Consider the following 14283-nt stretch of genomic DNA (forward strand, 5'->3'; position numbering starts at 1 on the left):
GAGTTGTAGGGGTTTAATGGCACAGGCAGGGAGCCCAGCCAACAGCGAGTTGCAGTAATCCAGACGGGAGATGACAAGTGCCTGGATTAGGACCTGCGCCGCTTCCTGTGTGAGGCAGGGTCGTACTCTGCGGATGTTGTAGAGCATGAACCTACAGGAACGGGCCACCGCCTTGGTGTTAGTTGAGAACGACAGGGTGTTGTCCAGGATCACTCCAAGGTTCTTAGCGCTCTGGGAGGAGGACACAATGGAGTTGTCAACCGTGATGGCGAGATCATGGAACGGGCAGTCCTTCCCCAGGAGGAAGAGCAGCTCCGTCTTGCCGAGGTTCAGCTTGAGGTGGTGATCCGTCATCCACACTGATATGTCTGCCAGACATGCAGAGATGCGATTCGCCACCTGGTCATCAGAAGGGGAAAGGAGAAGATTAATTGTGTGTCATCTGCATAGCAATGATAGGAGAGACCATGTGAGGTTATGACAGAGCCAAGTGACTTGGTGTATAGCGAGAATAGGAGAGGGCCTAGAACAGAGCTCTGGGGGACACCAGTGGTGAGAGCGCGTGGCGAGGAGACAGATTCTCGCCACGCCACCTGGTAGGAGCGACCTGTCAGGTAGGACGCAATCCAAGCGTGGGCCGCACCGGAGATGCCCAACTCGGAGAGGGTGGAGAGGAGGATCTGATGGTTCACAGTGTCAAGGCAGCCGATAGGTCTAGAAGGATGAGAGCAGAGGAGAGAGAGTTAGCTTTAGCAGTGCGGAGCGCCTCCGTGATACAGAGAAGAGCAGTCTCAGTTGAATGACTAGTCTTGAAACCTGACTGATTTGGATCAAGAAGGTCATTCTGAGAGAGATAGCGGGAGAGCTGGCCAAGGACGGCACGTTCAAGAGTTTTGGAGAGAAAAGAAAGAAGGGATACTGGTCTGTAGTTGTTGACATCGGAGGGATCGAGTGTAGGTTTTTTCAGAAGGGGTGCAACTCTCGCTCTCTTGAAGACGGAAGGGACGTAGCCAGCGGTCAGGGATGAGTTGATGAGCGAGGTGAGGTAAGGGAGAAGGTCTCCGGAAATGGTCTGGAGAAGAGAGGAGGGGATAGGGTCAAGCGGGCAGGTTGTTGGGCGGCCGGCCGTCACAAGAAGCGAGATTTCATCTGGAGAGAGAGGGGAGAAAGAGGTCAGAGCACAGGGTAGGGCAGTGTGATCAGAACCAGCGGTGTCGTTTGACTTAGCAACGAGGATCGGATGTCGTCGACCTTCTTTTCAAAATGGTTGACGAAGTCATCTGCAGAGAGGGGAGGAGGGGGGAGGGGAGGAGGATTCAGGAGGGAGGAGAAGGTGGCAAAAGAGCTTCCTAGGGTTAGAGGCAGATGTTTGGAATTTAGAGTGGAAGAAAGTGGCTTTAGCAGCAGAGACAGAGGAGGAAAATGTAGAGAGGAGGAGTGAAAGGATGCCAGGTCCGCAGGGGAAGCGAGTTTTCCTCCATTTCCGCTCGGCTGCCCGGAGCACTGTTCTGTGAGCTCGCAATGAGTCGTCGAGCCACAGAGCGGGAGGGGAGGACCGAGCCGGCCTGGAGGATAGGGGACATAGAGAGTCAAAGGATGCAGAAAGGGAAGAGAGGAGGGTTGAGGAGGCAGAATCAGGAGATAGGTTGGAGAAGGTATGAGCAGAGGGAAGAGATGATAGGATGGAAGAGGAGAGAGTAGCGGGGGAGAGAGAGCGAAGGTTGGGACGGCGCGATACCATCCGAGTAGGGGCAGTGTGGGAAGTGTTGGATGAGAGCGAGAGGGAAAAGGATACAAGGTAGTGGTCGGAGACTTGGAGGGAGTTGCAATGAGGTTAGTGGAAGAACAGCATCTAGTAAAGATGAGGTCGAGCGTATTGCCTGCCTTGTGAGTAGGGGGGGAAGGTGAGAGGGTGAGGTCAAAAGAGGAGAGGAGTGGAAAGAAGGAGGCAGAGAGGAATGAGTCAAAGGTAGATGTGGGGAGGTTAAAGTCGCCCAGGACTGTGAGAGGTGAGCCGTCCTCAGGAAAGGAGCTTATCAAGGCATCAAGCTCATTGATGAACTCTCCGAGGAACCTGGAGGGCGATAAATAATAAGGATGTTAAGCTTGAAAGGGCTGGTAACTGTGACAGCATGGAATTCAAAGGAGGCGATAGACAGATGGGTAAGGGGAGAAAGAGAGAATGACCACTTGGGGGAGAGATGAGGATCCCGGTGCCACCACCCCGCTGACCAGAAGCTCTCTCGGGGTGTGCGAGAACACGTGGGCGGACGAAGAGAGAGCAGTAGGAGTAGCAGTGTTGTCTGTAGTGATCCATGTTTCCGTCAGTGCCAAGAAGTCGAGGGACTGGAGGGAGGCATAGGCTGAGATGAACTCTGCCTTGTTGGCCGCAGATCGGCAGTTCCAGAGGCTACCGGAGACCTGGAACTCCACGTGGTCGTGCGCGCTGGGACCACCAGATTAGGTGGACGCGGCCACGCGGTGTGGAGCGTTTGTATGGTCTGTGCAGAGAGGAGAGAACAGGGATAGATAGACACATAGTTGACAGGCTACAGAAGAGGCTACGCTAATGCAAAGGAGATTGGAATGACAAGTGGACTACACTTATCGAATGTTCAGAACGTTAAGCTTACGCAGCAAGAATCTTATTGACTAAAATGATTGAAATGATACAGTACTGCTGGAGTAGGCTAGCTGGCAGTGGCTACGTTGTTGACACTACACTAATCAAGTCGTTCCGTCGAGTGTAATAGTTTCTACAGTGCTGCTATTCGGGGGCTAGCTGGCTAGCTAGCAGGTTGATTGCGTTACGTTACCTTAAAAGAACGACAATAGCTGGCTAGCTAACCTAGAAAATCGCTCCAGACTACACAATTGTCTTAGATACAAAGACGGCTATGTAGCTAGCTAGCTACGATCAAACAAATCAAAACCGTTGTACTGTAATGAAGTGAAATGAAAATGTGATACTACCTGTGGAGCGAGGCGGAATGTTGACCGGGTTGTTGAAGTTCAAATCGGAAGACGTTGGCTAGCTGTTGGATAGCTAGCTAGCAGTAACTCCTACGTTAAGGACGACAAGTAGCTGGCTAGCTAACCTCGGTAAATTAAGATAATCACTCTAAGTCTACACACTCTAAACTACACAATTACCTTGGATACGAAGACAGCAAAGACAACTATGTAGCTAGCTAACACTACACTAATCGAGTCGTTGAGTGTAATAGTTTCTACAGTGCTAGTGGACGTTAGCTAGCTGCTGGGCAGATACGTTAGAGACGACGAAATACGATAATTACGCAATTATCTTTGATACAAAGACGGCTATGTAGCTAGCTAAGAAGAAGTTGCTAAGATTAGACAAATCAAACCGTTGTACTATAATGAAATGTAATGAAAAGTTATACTACCTGCGGACCGAAGTGTAGATGCGACGCATTCGCTCCAACCCGGAACCTACTGTGGAATAGAGTTCCATGTAGTCATGGCTCTATGTAGTACTGTGGAATAGAGTTCTATGTAGTCATGGCTCTATGTAGTACTGTGGAATAGAGTTCCATGTAGTCATGGCTCTATGTAGTACTGTGGAATAGAGTTCTATGTAGTCATGGCTCTATGTAGTACTGTGGAATAGAGTTCCATGTAGTCATGGCTCTATGTAGTACTGTGGAATAGAGTTCCATGTAGTCATGGCTCTATGTAGTACTGTGGAATAGAGTTCCATGTAGTCATGGCTCTATGTAGTACTGTGGAATAGAGTTCCATGTAGTCAGGGCTCTATGTAGTACTGTGGAATAGAGTTCCATGTAGTCAGGGCTCTATGTAGTACTGTGGAATAAAGTTCCATGTAGTAATGTCTCAATGTAGTACTGTGAGCCTCCCATAGTCTGTTCTGGACTTGGGGACTGTGAAGAGACCTTCTTGTGGTATGTCTTGTGGGTTATGCATGGATGCATTCAACATGTCAATACCTCTCATAAATACAAGTAAAGTGAAGTGAATTTCTCTTCCACTTTCAGCCAGGAGGGATTGACATGCATTATATTAGTATTATCTATCTGTGTACATCCAAGGGCCAACAACAGCAGTTCTTTGTTAAGAATTGCAGTCATTTCAGTCTGTAGTAGCTGACATGTATAGTGTTGAGTCATCCACATACATAGACACTCTGGCTTTACTCAAAGCCAGTGGCATGTCGTTAGTAAAGATTTAACAAAGTAATCGGCCTAGACAGATGCCCTGGGGAATTCCTGATTCTAACTGGATTATGTTGGAGAGGATTCCATTAAAGAACACCCCCTGTGTTCTGTAAGACAGGTAACTCTTTATCCACATTATAGCAGGGGGTGTAAAGCCATAACACATTCTAGAACACCCTCTGTGTTCTGTTAGACAGGTAACTCTTTATCCACATTATAGCAGGGGTGTTAAGCCATAACACATTCTAGAACACCCTCTGTGTTCTGTTAGACAGGTAACTCTTTATCCACATTATAGCAGGGGGTGTAAAGCCATAACACATTCGTTTTTCCAGCAGCAGACTATGATCAATAATGTTAAAAGCCACACTGAAGTCTAACAAAACAGCTCCCACAATCTTTTATCCTCAATTTCTCTCAGCCAGTCATCAGTCATTTGTGTAAGTGCTGTGCTTGTTTAATATGCTTTCTTATAAGTCCTTCCCTGACTTGCCTAGTTAAATAAAGGTTAAATAAAATAAATACAAATAAGCATGCTGAAAGTCTGTTGTCAATTTGTTAATGTAAAATACCATTGTATCTGGTCAAACACCATTTTTTCCAGAAGTTTACTAAGGGTTGGTAACAGGTTGATTGGTCGGCTATTTGAGCCAGTAAAGGGGGCTTTATTATTCTTAGGAAGCTAAATGACTCAAGCTTCCCTCCAGGACTGAGGACACACTCTCTAGTCGGCTTACATTGAAGACGTGGCAAATAGGAGTGGTAATATCGTCCACTATTATCCTCAGTCATTCTCCATCCAGATTGTCAGACCCAGGGGGCTTGTCATTGTTGCTAGACAACAATCTTTTTTTTCATTTCTTCCACACTCACTTTACGGAATTCAAAATTACAATGCTTATCTTTTTTTCATAATTTAGTCAGATATAATTGGTATTGTTTTTTAATTCAGTTTAGTCACATGATTTCTCAATTTCAAATGCGTTTTCCAATTGGTTGTGCAGCCAGACTTATTTGCCATTCCTTTTGTCTCATCCTTCTCAACCACCTCATCAATCCATTTGGGATTTAACCATTTTTACAGTCATTTTCCTAAAGGGTTCGTGCTTATTAGTATCTGGACTAATCAATGCACCATCTGGTTACTCCTGATTACACACCATGGACCAACAAATATTCTTTACATCAACAACATAGGAATCACTACAAAACGTCCTGTATGACCTCTGATACACTATATTAAGCCCAGCCTTTGGAACTTTGGTTTTCCTAGATATGGCTACTGTATTGTGATCACTACATCCGATGAATCTGGATACCGCTTTCAAACTAATTTCTGGAGCATCAGTAAAGATGTGATCGATACATATTGATGATTTCATTCCTGTGCTGTTTGTAACTACCCTGGTAGGTTGACTGATAACCTGAACCAGGTTGCAAGCGTTGGTTACAGTTTGAAGCTTTTTCTTAAGTGGGCACCTTGATGAAAGCCAGTCAATATTTAAATATCTGGGGATCCAATTTAACGCACACAACAGAATACTGTCTGAGTGTGAGGAAGCAGACAACAGAATACTGTCTGATTGTGAGGAAGCAGACAACAGAATACTGTCTCTATGACTGAGAGGAAGCAGACAACAGAATACTGTCTCTATGACTGAGAGGAAGCAGACAACAGAATATTGTCTCTATGACTGAGAGGAAGCAGACAACAGAATACTGTCTCTATGACTGAGAGGAAGCAGACAACAGAATACTGTCTCTATGACTGAGAGGAAGCAGACAACAGAATATTGTCTGATTGTGAGGAAGCAGACAACAGAATACTGTCTCTATGACTGAGAGGAAGCAGACAACAGAATACTGTCTCTATGACTGAGAGGAAGCAGACAACAGAATACTGTCTCTATGACTGAGAGGAAGCAGACAACAGAATACTGTCTCTATGACTGAGAGGAAGCAGACAACAGAATACTGTCTCTATGACTGAGAGGAAGCAGACAACAGAATACTGTCTCTATGACTGAGAGGAAGCAGACAACAGAATACTGTCTCTATGACTGAGAGGAAGCAGACAACAGAATACTGTCTCTATGACTGAGAGGAAGCAGACAACAGAATACTGTCTCTATGACTGAGAGGAAGCAGACAACAGAATATTGTCTCTATGACTGTGAGGAAGCAGACAACAGAATACTGTCTCTATGACTGAGAGGAAGCAGACAACAGAATATTGTCTCTATGACTGTGAGGAAGCAGACAACAGAATACTGTCTCTATGACTGAGAGGAAGCAGACAACAGAATATTGTCTCTATGACTGAGAGGAAGCAGACAACAGAATACTGTCTGATTGTGAGGAAGCAGACAGCAGAATACTGTCTCTATGACTGAGAGGAAGCAGACAACAGAATACTGTCTCTATGACTGAGAGGAAGCAGACAACAGAATACTGTCTCTATGACTGAGAGGAAGCAGACAACAGAATACTGTCTCTATGACTGTGAGGAAGCAGACAACAGAATACTGTCTCTATGACTGAGAGGAAGCAGACAACAGAATACTGTCTCTATGACTGTGAGGAAGCAGACAACAGAATACTGTCTCTATGACTGAGAGGAAGCAGACAACAGAATACTGTCTCTATGACTGAGAGGAAGCAGACAACAGAATACTGTCTCTATGACTGAGAGGAAGCAGACAACAGAATACTGTCTCTATGACTGAGAGGAAGCAGACAACAGAATACTGTCTCTATGACTGAGAGGAAGCAGACAACAGAATACTGTCTCTATGACTGAGAGGAAGCAGACAACAGAATATTGTCTCTATGACTGTGAGGAAGCAGACAACAGAATACTGTCTCTATGACTGAGAGGAAGCAGACAACAGAATATTGTCTCTATGACTGTGAGGAAGCAGACAACAGAATACTGTCTCTATGACTGAGAGGAAGCAAACAACAGAATACTGTCTCTATGACTGAGAGGAAGCAGACAACAGAATACTGTCTCTATGACTGTGAGGAAGCAGACAACAGAATACTGTCTCTATGACTGAGGGGAAGCAGACAACAGAATACTGTCTCTATGACTGAGAGGAAACAGACAACAGAATACTGTCTCTATGACTGAGGGGAAGCAGACAACAGAATACTGTCTCTATGACTGAGAGGAAGCAGACAACAGAATACTGTCTCTATGACTGAGAGGAAGCAGACAACAGAATACTGTCTCTATGACTGAGAGGAAGCAGACAACAGAATACTGTCTCTATGACTGAGAGGAAGCAGACAACAGAATACTGTCTCTATGACTGAGAGGAAGCAGACAACAGAATACTGTCTCTATGACTGAGAGGAAGCAGACAGAGGTGGATCAGATGGCAGAGTCTGACAGAGTCTGAAATGGCACCCTGGGAGGTAGACACTGTCCACCCACTCCTCTCTATCCAGGTCACAGAAACTGCTGATCGCTTTCTCAGAACAACTCAGCATTACTCAGTCAAGAGACTGAAAACAAAAACGAAATTATGGAGACACCATCAGAGGCAAATAAAATTGTATTGGTCACATACACATATTTATCAGATGTTAATGCGGGTGTAGTTAAATGTTTGTGTTCCTAGCTCCAACAGTGCAGTAGTTTCTAACAATTCACAACAATACACACATCTAAAACTTAAAGAATGGAATTAAGAAATATATAAATATTAAATTGAGCAATGTCATAGTGGCATTGACTCAAATATAGTATAATAGAATACAGTATATACAGTACCAGTCAAAAGTTTGGACACCGACTCATTCAAGGGTTTTTATTCATTTGTACTATTTTCTACATTGTAGAATAATAGTGAAGACATTATAACTATGAAATAACACATATGGAATCATGTAGCAACCAAAAAAGTGTTAAACAAATCAAAATATATTTTAGATTCTTCAAAGTAGCCACCCTTTGCCTTGATGACAGCTTTGCACACCCTTGGCATTCTCTCAACCAGCTTCATGAGGAATGCTTTTCCAACAGTCCTTGAGGAGTTCCCACATATACTGAGCCCTTGTTGGCTGCTTTTCCTTCACTCTGCGGTCCAACTCATCCCAAACAATCTCAATTGGGTTGAGGTCAGGTGATTGTGAAGGCCAGGACATCTGATGCAGCACTCCATCACCCTCCATCTTGGTCAAATAGCCCTTACACAGCCTGGAGGTGTGTTGGGTCATTGTCCTGTTGAAAAACAAATTATAGTGGACTAAGCGCAAATCAGATGGGATGGCGTATCGCTGCAGAATTCTGTGGTAGCCATGCTGGTTAAGTTTGCCTTGAATTATAAATAAATCACCAACATTGTCAACAGCAAATCATCCCCACACCATTACACCTCCTCTTCCATGCTTCACGGTGGGAACCACACATGCGGAGATCATCCGTTCACCTACTATGCGTCTCACAAAGACACGGCGGTTTGAACCAAAAATCTCAAATTTGGACTCATCAGACCAAACTGTCAGGATTTGGCCAGGGTTGTTCCGGGTTTTGGTCAGTAGATGCCCCCATTGTGCTTTTTTCCCTTGATCCCCATTAATTATTTGCACCTGTGCCTCGTTTCCTCTAATTGTATTTAAACCCTTAGTTTCCCTCAGTTCTGTGCTCTGTGTTTGTATGTTAGCACCCTGCCCTAGTGGTCTGTGTACTCTTGTCGATTCCGGGTGACGCTCTTGTGGTATTCTGTTTTTTTGTTTTTGGTTATTTTTTGTGAGTTTCTTTTGAGGCCTTTTTGTGCTTTTCCTTCCACCTTTTGGATTTGCCATTTTTTGTATTTAAGGATTTTTTCTTTATTAAATACACCGTCTTAAGTACTGCTGTGTCTGCCTCATCTTCTGGGTTCTGCTGACTATTCGTGGCTCAGTTGGTTAAGTGACTGTTTCTCACTCCGGAGACCCAGGTTCGAAACCGGGTCCTGACACAAACGACAGATTTCCACCGGTCTAATGTCCATTGCTCGTGTTTCTTGGGCCAAGCAAGTCTCTTCTTATTATTGGTGTCCTTTGTAAGTGGTTTATTTGCAGCAATTAGACCATGAAGGCTTGATTCACACAGTCTCTTTTGAACAGTTGATGTTGAGATGTCTGTTACTTGAACTCTGAAGCATTTATCTGGTCTGCAATTTCTGTGGCTGGTAAATCTAATGAACTTATCCTCTGCAGCAGAGGTAACTCTGGGTCTTCCTTTCCTGTGGCGGTCCTCATGAGAGCCAGTTTCATCATAGCGCTTGATGGTGTGACTGCACTTTCAAAGTTCTTGAAATTTTCCAGATTGACTGACCTTCATGTCTTAAAGTAATGGACTGTCGTTTCTCTTTGCTTATTTGAGCTGTTCTTGCCATAACATGGACTTTTATCAAATAGAGCTATCTTCTGTATACCAACCATACCATCAACCATAACTGATTGAAATTCCACAAATTCACTTTTAACAAGGCACACCTGTTAATTGAAATGCATTCCAGGTGACTACCTCATGAAGCTGGTTGAGAGAATGCCAAGAGTGTGCAAAGCTGTCATCAAGGCAAAAGGCTGGCTACTTTGAAGAATCTCAGATATAAAATATATTTTGATTTGTTTAACACTTTTTGGTTACTACATGATTCCATGTGTGTTATTTCATAGTTGTGATGTCTTCACTATTATTCTACAACATGGCTGTTATAGAATGTTGTAATGTCATGTTAATGGGGTTCTAACATGGCTGCTATAGAATGTTGTAATGTCATGTTAATGGGGTTCTAACATGGCTGTTATAGAATGTTGTAATGTCATGTTAATGGGGTTCTAACATGGCTGTTATAGAATGTTGTAGTGTCATGTTAATGGGGTTCTAACATGGCTGCTATAGAATGTTTTGGTGTCATAATGGGGTTCTAACATGGCTGTTATAGAATGTTGTAGTGTCATGTTAATGGGGTTCTGACATGGCTGTTATAGAATGTTGTAGTGTCATAATGGGGTTCTAACATGGCTGTTATAGAATGTTGTAGTGTCATGTTAATGGGGTTCTAACATGGCTGCTATAGAATGTTGTAGTGTCATGTTAATTCATAATGTAGAACCTGTTGTTTATGGCTCGAGATGAGTATTGTGTTTGATGGAAACTGCTGATATGATCCTGAAAACTAACAAAAAGAGGAAACTAAACACTTAAATAACACAGCTACATACAGAAGTGTTTTCAATAACACAGCTACATAGAGAAGTGTTTTAAATAACATAGCTACACACAGAAGGGTTTGTGTTATTTTTTACCCAATTTGTAAGTCGCTCTGGATAAGAGCGTCTGCTAAATGACTTAAATGTAATGTTAAATGTACTGTTCAACACCAGCATGACCCAAGCGAAGACAAAATAACTTGTCGATATGTAGGGAATCACTTTAAATCAAAGTGGACATTTGATATGAGCCTGAAATCCAGAAGTGTTTTGTGCTATCATTCCACTCCACAAAAAGTTAGCTCAAACAGACTGGCACCCAGGGTAACTTCACAGACTACTGTGAAAGAAATGTGCATTCTCAGGGGTATTCACCGATCTGAGAGAAGAGAGGCAGGATGTGGACCTGTAGATGGGTGATAGAGGGCAGGGTGTGGACCTGTAGATGGGAGATAGAGGGCAGGGTGTGGAACCTGTAGATGGGAGATAGAGGGCAGGGTGTGGAACCTGTAGATGGGAGATAGAGGGCAGGGTGTGGAACCTGTAGATGGGAGATAGAGGGCAGGATGTGGAACCTGTAGATGGGAGATAGAGGAGAGGGTGTGGAACCTGTAGATGGGTGATAGAGGGCAGGGTGAGGACCTGTAGATGGGAGATAGAGGGCAGGGTGAGGACCTGTAGATGGGAGATAGAGGGCAGGGTGAGGACCTGTAGATGGGAGATAGAGGGCAGGGTGAGGACCTGTAGATGGGAGATAGAGGGCAGGGTGTGGAACCTGTAGATGGGAGATAGAGGAGAGGGTGTGGAACCTGTAGATGGGAGATAGAGGGCAGGGTGTGGAACCTGTAGATGGGAGATAGAGGGCAGGGTGTGGAACCTGTAGATGGGAGATAGAGGGCAGGGTGTGGACCTGTAGATGGGAGATAGAGGAGAGGCAGGATGTGGAACCTGTAGATGGGAGATAGAGGGCAGGGTGTGGACCTGTAGATGGGAGATAGAGGGCAGGGTGTGGAACCTGTAGATGGGAGATAGGAGGGCAGGTGTGGAACCTGTAGATGGGAGATAGAGGGCAGGGTGTGGACCTGTAGATGGGAGATAGAGGGCAGGGTGTGGAACCTGTAGATGGGAGATAGAGGGCAGGGTGTGGACCTGTAGATGGGAGATAGAGGGCAGGGTGTGGAACCTGTAGATGGGAGATAGAGGGCAGGGTGTGGAACCTGTAGATGGGAGATAGAGGGCAGGGTGAGGACCTGTAGATGGGAGATAGAGGGCAGGGTGTGGAACCTGTAGATGGGAGATAGAGGGCAGGGTGAGGACCTGTAGATGGGAGATAGAGGGCAGGGTGTGGAACCTGTAGATGGGAGATAGAGGGCAGGGTGTGGAACCTGTAGATGGGAGATAGAGGGCAGGGTGTGGAACCTGTAGATGGGAGATAGAAGGCAGGGTGAGGACCTGTAGATGGGAGATAGAGGGCAGGGTGTGGAACCTGTAGATGGGAGATAGAGGAGAGGCAGGGTGTGGAACCTGTAGATGGGAGATAGAGGGCAGGGTGTGGAACCTGTAGATGGGAGATAGAGGGCAGGGTGTGGACCTGTAGATGGGAGATAGAGGGCAGGGTGTGGAACCTGTAGATGGGAGATAGAGGAGAGGCAGGGTGTGGACCTGTAGATGGGAGATAGAGGGCAGGGTGTGGAACCTGTAGATGGGAGATAGAGGAGAGGCAGGGTGTGGAACCTGTAGATGGGAGATAGAGGAGAGGCAGGGTGTGGACCTGTAGATGGGAGATAGAGGGCAGGGTGTGGACCTGTAGATGGGAGATAGATGAGAGGCAGGGTGTGGACCTGTAGATGGGAGATAGAGGAGAGGCAGTGTGTGGAACCTGTAGATGGGAGATAGAGAAGACAGGGTGTGGAACCTGTATATGGTAGATAGAGGTGAAGGAGAGGCAGGGTGTGGAACCTGTAGATGGTAGATAGAGGTGGAGGAGAGGCAGGGTGTGGAACCTGTAGATGGAAGATAGAGGGTAGGGTGTGGAACCTATAGATGGGAGATAGAGGGAAGGGTGTGGAACCTGTAGATGGGAGATAGAGGGTAGGGTGTGGAACCTGTAGATGGGAGATAGAGGGAAGGGTGTGGAACCTGTAGATGGGAGATAGAGGGTAGGGTGTGGAACCTGTAGATGGGACATAGAGAAGACAGGGTGTGGAACCTGTAGATGGTAGAGGTGGAGGAGAGGCAGGGTGTGGAACCTGTAGATGGGAGATAGAGGGTAGGGTGTGGAACCTGTAGATGGGAGATAAAGGAGAAGACAGGGTGTGGAACCTGTAGATGGTAGATAGAGGTCGAGGAGAGGCCAGGTGTGGGCTGGGGGTAAGAATTGGGTCGACAGAGGAAAGTCACTTTGAAAGGAGACTGCGGGCTGGGGTTAGATGGTGCTAGGCGAGTGTAGATAGAGGCAGGCTGTGGGCTGGGGTTAGACGGTGCTCGGCGAGGAGGAGAGGCAGGCTGTGGGCTGGGGCATTCAGCTCAGGATGACTCAGGCGTGGGTGTAGAGACGAGCCTGGACGGAGGTTCGGCTCGAGGCTACAGGGTTCCTTATCTGCCCAATCAAAACCACAGCTCGTGATTTCCCCGGTGTTCAACATAGTGAAACCACATTTCCCAGGCAGCTGTACCTCACTGCATTGTTCATCTGTTTTATAAACGTTAAATGGTTTCGCTTGGCATATAATTATTATCTATTATCAAATCGACCACAAAGGGACACACTACATCCCCTGATGTGTGTGTGTGTGTGTGTGTGTGTGTGTGTGTGTGTGTGTAAATGAAAGCCTAGCAACAAGCTGTTGGTGTCCAAGCACAACGTTCAACATCCAAGTTATTTTATTTTCCATCTCGATGCGTTATTACAGTTGACAAACCTTTACAATGAAAACCTTTTCTTTCACAAAACAATATATACAAGAAAAGGTATTTTCTTAAAAAATACATATTAAAACTATAAAACCGAAAGCATAAAACGATGCAGATGCTCTACGGAGACTTGTGATTATAACGAGACCTTGTACATCCCATAATATGTAGCTAAAACATGAGTAAAGCAAAGAAACCAAACTTTGTGAACCTGATCAAGAATTAACCTACGAACATTACAACAAAATAAAACCATAATCCTTTCAACTACTTTTTTAGTCCGTAAGTGGTTATTGCCAACAAACAAAAAAAGGCTAATTAGAAGAAGCGAGTGGAGCCCAAAACCCAAGAGAACTAGTCAAAATCCCCTTCCAATTATTTCTGAATTCCTTCTCATTCTTCTTGGTCTCAAATAGGAAACAACTCTCCATCTCCTTTCTGTCCTCTCCCTTCACCTCTTCGTCACTCCTCTTCACTTCGGTCTAAGATGAAGATGTTTTCCTTGGTCTTTAGATGAGGAAGATGATGTCGTCGGCCAACATGATCTGGTTGTCGTCCTGCATGCGAGCGAGGGCGGCCCGGACCTCTGTCAGGGTGAAGGGGGCATCTCTGTCCTTGTTGACACTCTCCGTCAGAGTGTTCATACCGACGGACTGAGCATGTGCAGAACGGAACATCTCCAGGAGGGACGACTTGAACTCCTTCAGCCTGGAGAACAGAGAGAGAAATTCATTTAGGAAAAATACCATCTGTGTGAGGTACATCAAATTGTTTTTGTTGTTGTTTACATAAATCAACAACAAACAAAAAAAAAGTATTCTCACCGTCAACTGCATTTACTTTCAGCAAACGTAACACGTGTAAATATTTGTATGTGGGTTATATAATAATGAAATAGCGCTTTTCATTACAGAAAATAAATCGCATACAAAGCTAAACAAACACATGAAGTGGAGATTGGAAT

The sequence above is a fragment of the Oncorhynchus masou genome, unplaced genomic scaffold, assembly GCF_036934945.1.
Source record: "Oncorhynchus masou masou isolate Uvic2021 unplaced genomic scaffold, UVic_Omas_1.1 unplaced_scaffold_3246, whole genome shotgun sequence".
NCBI classification, from domain to species: Eukaryota; Metazoa; Chordata; class Actinopteri; order Salmoniformes; family Salmonidae; genus Oncorhynchus; species Oncorhynchus masou.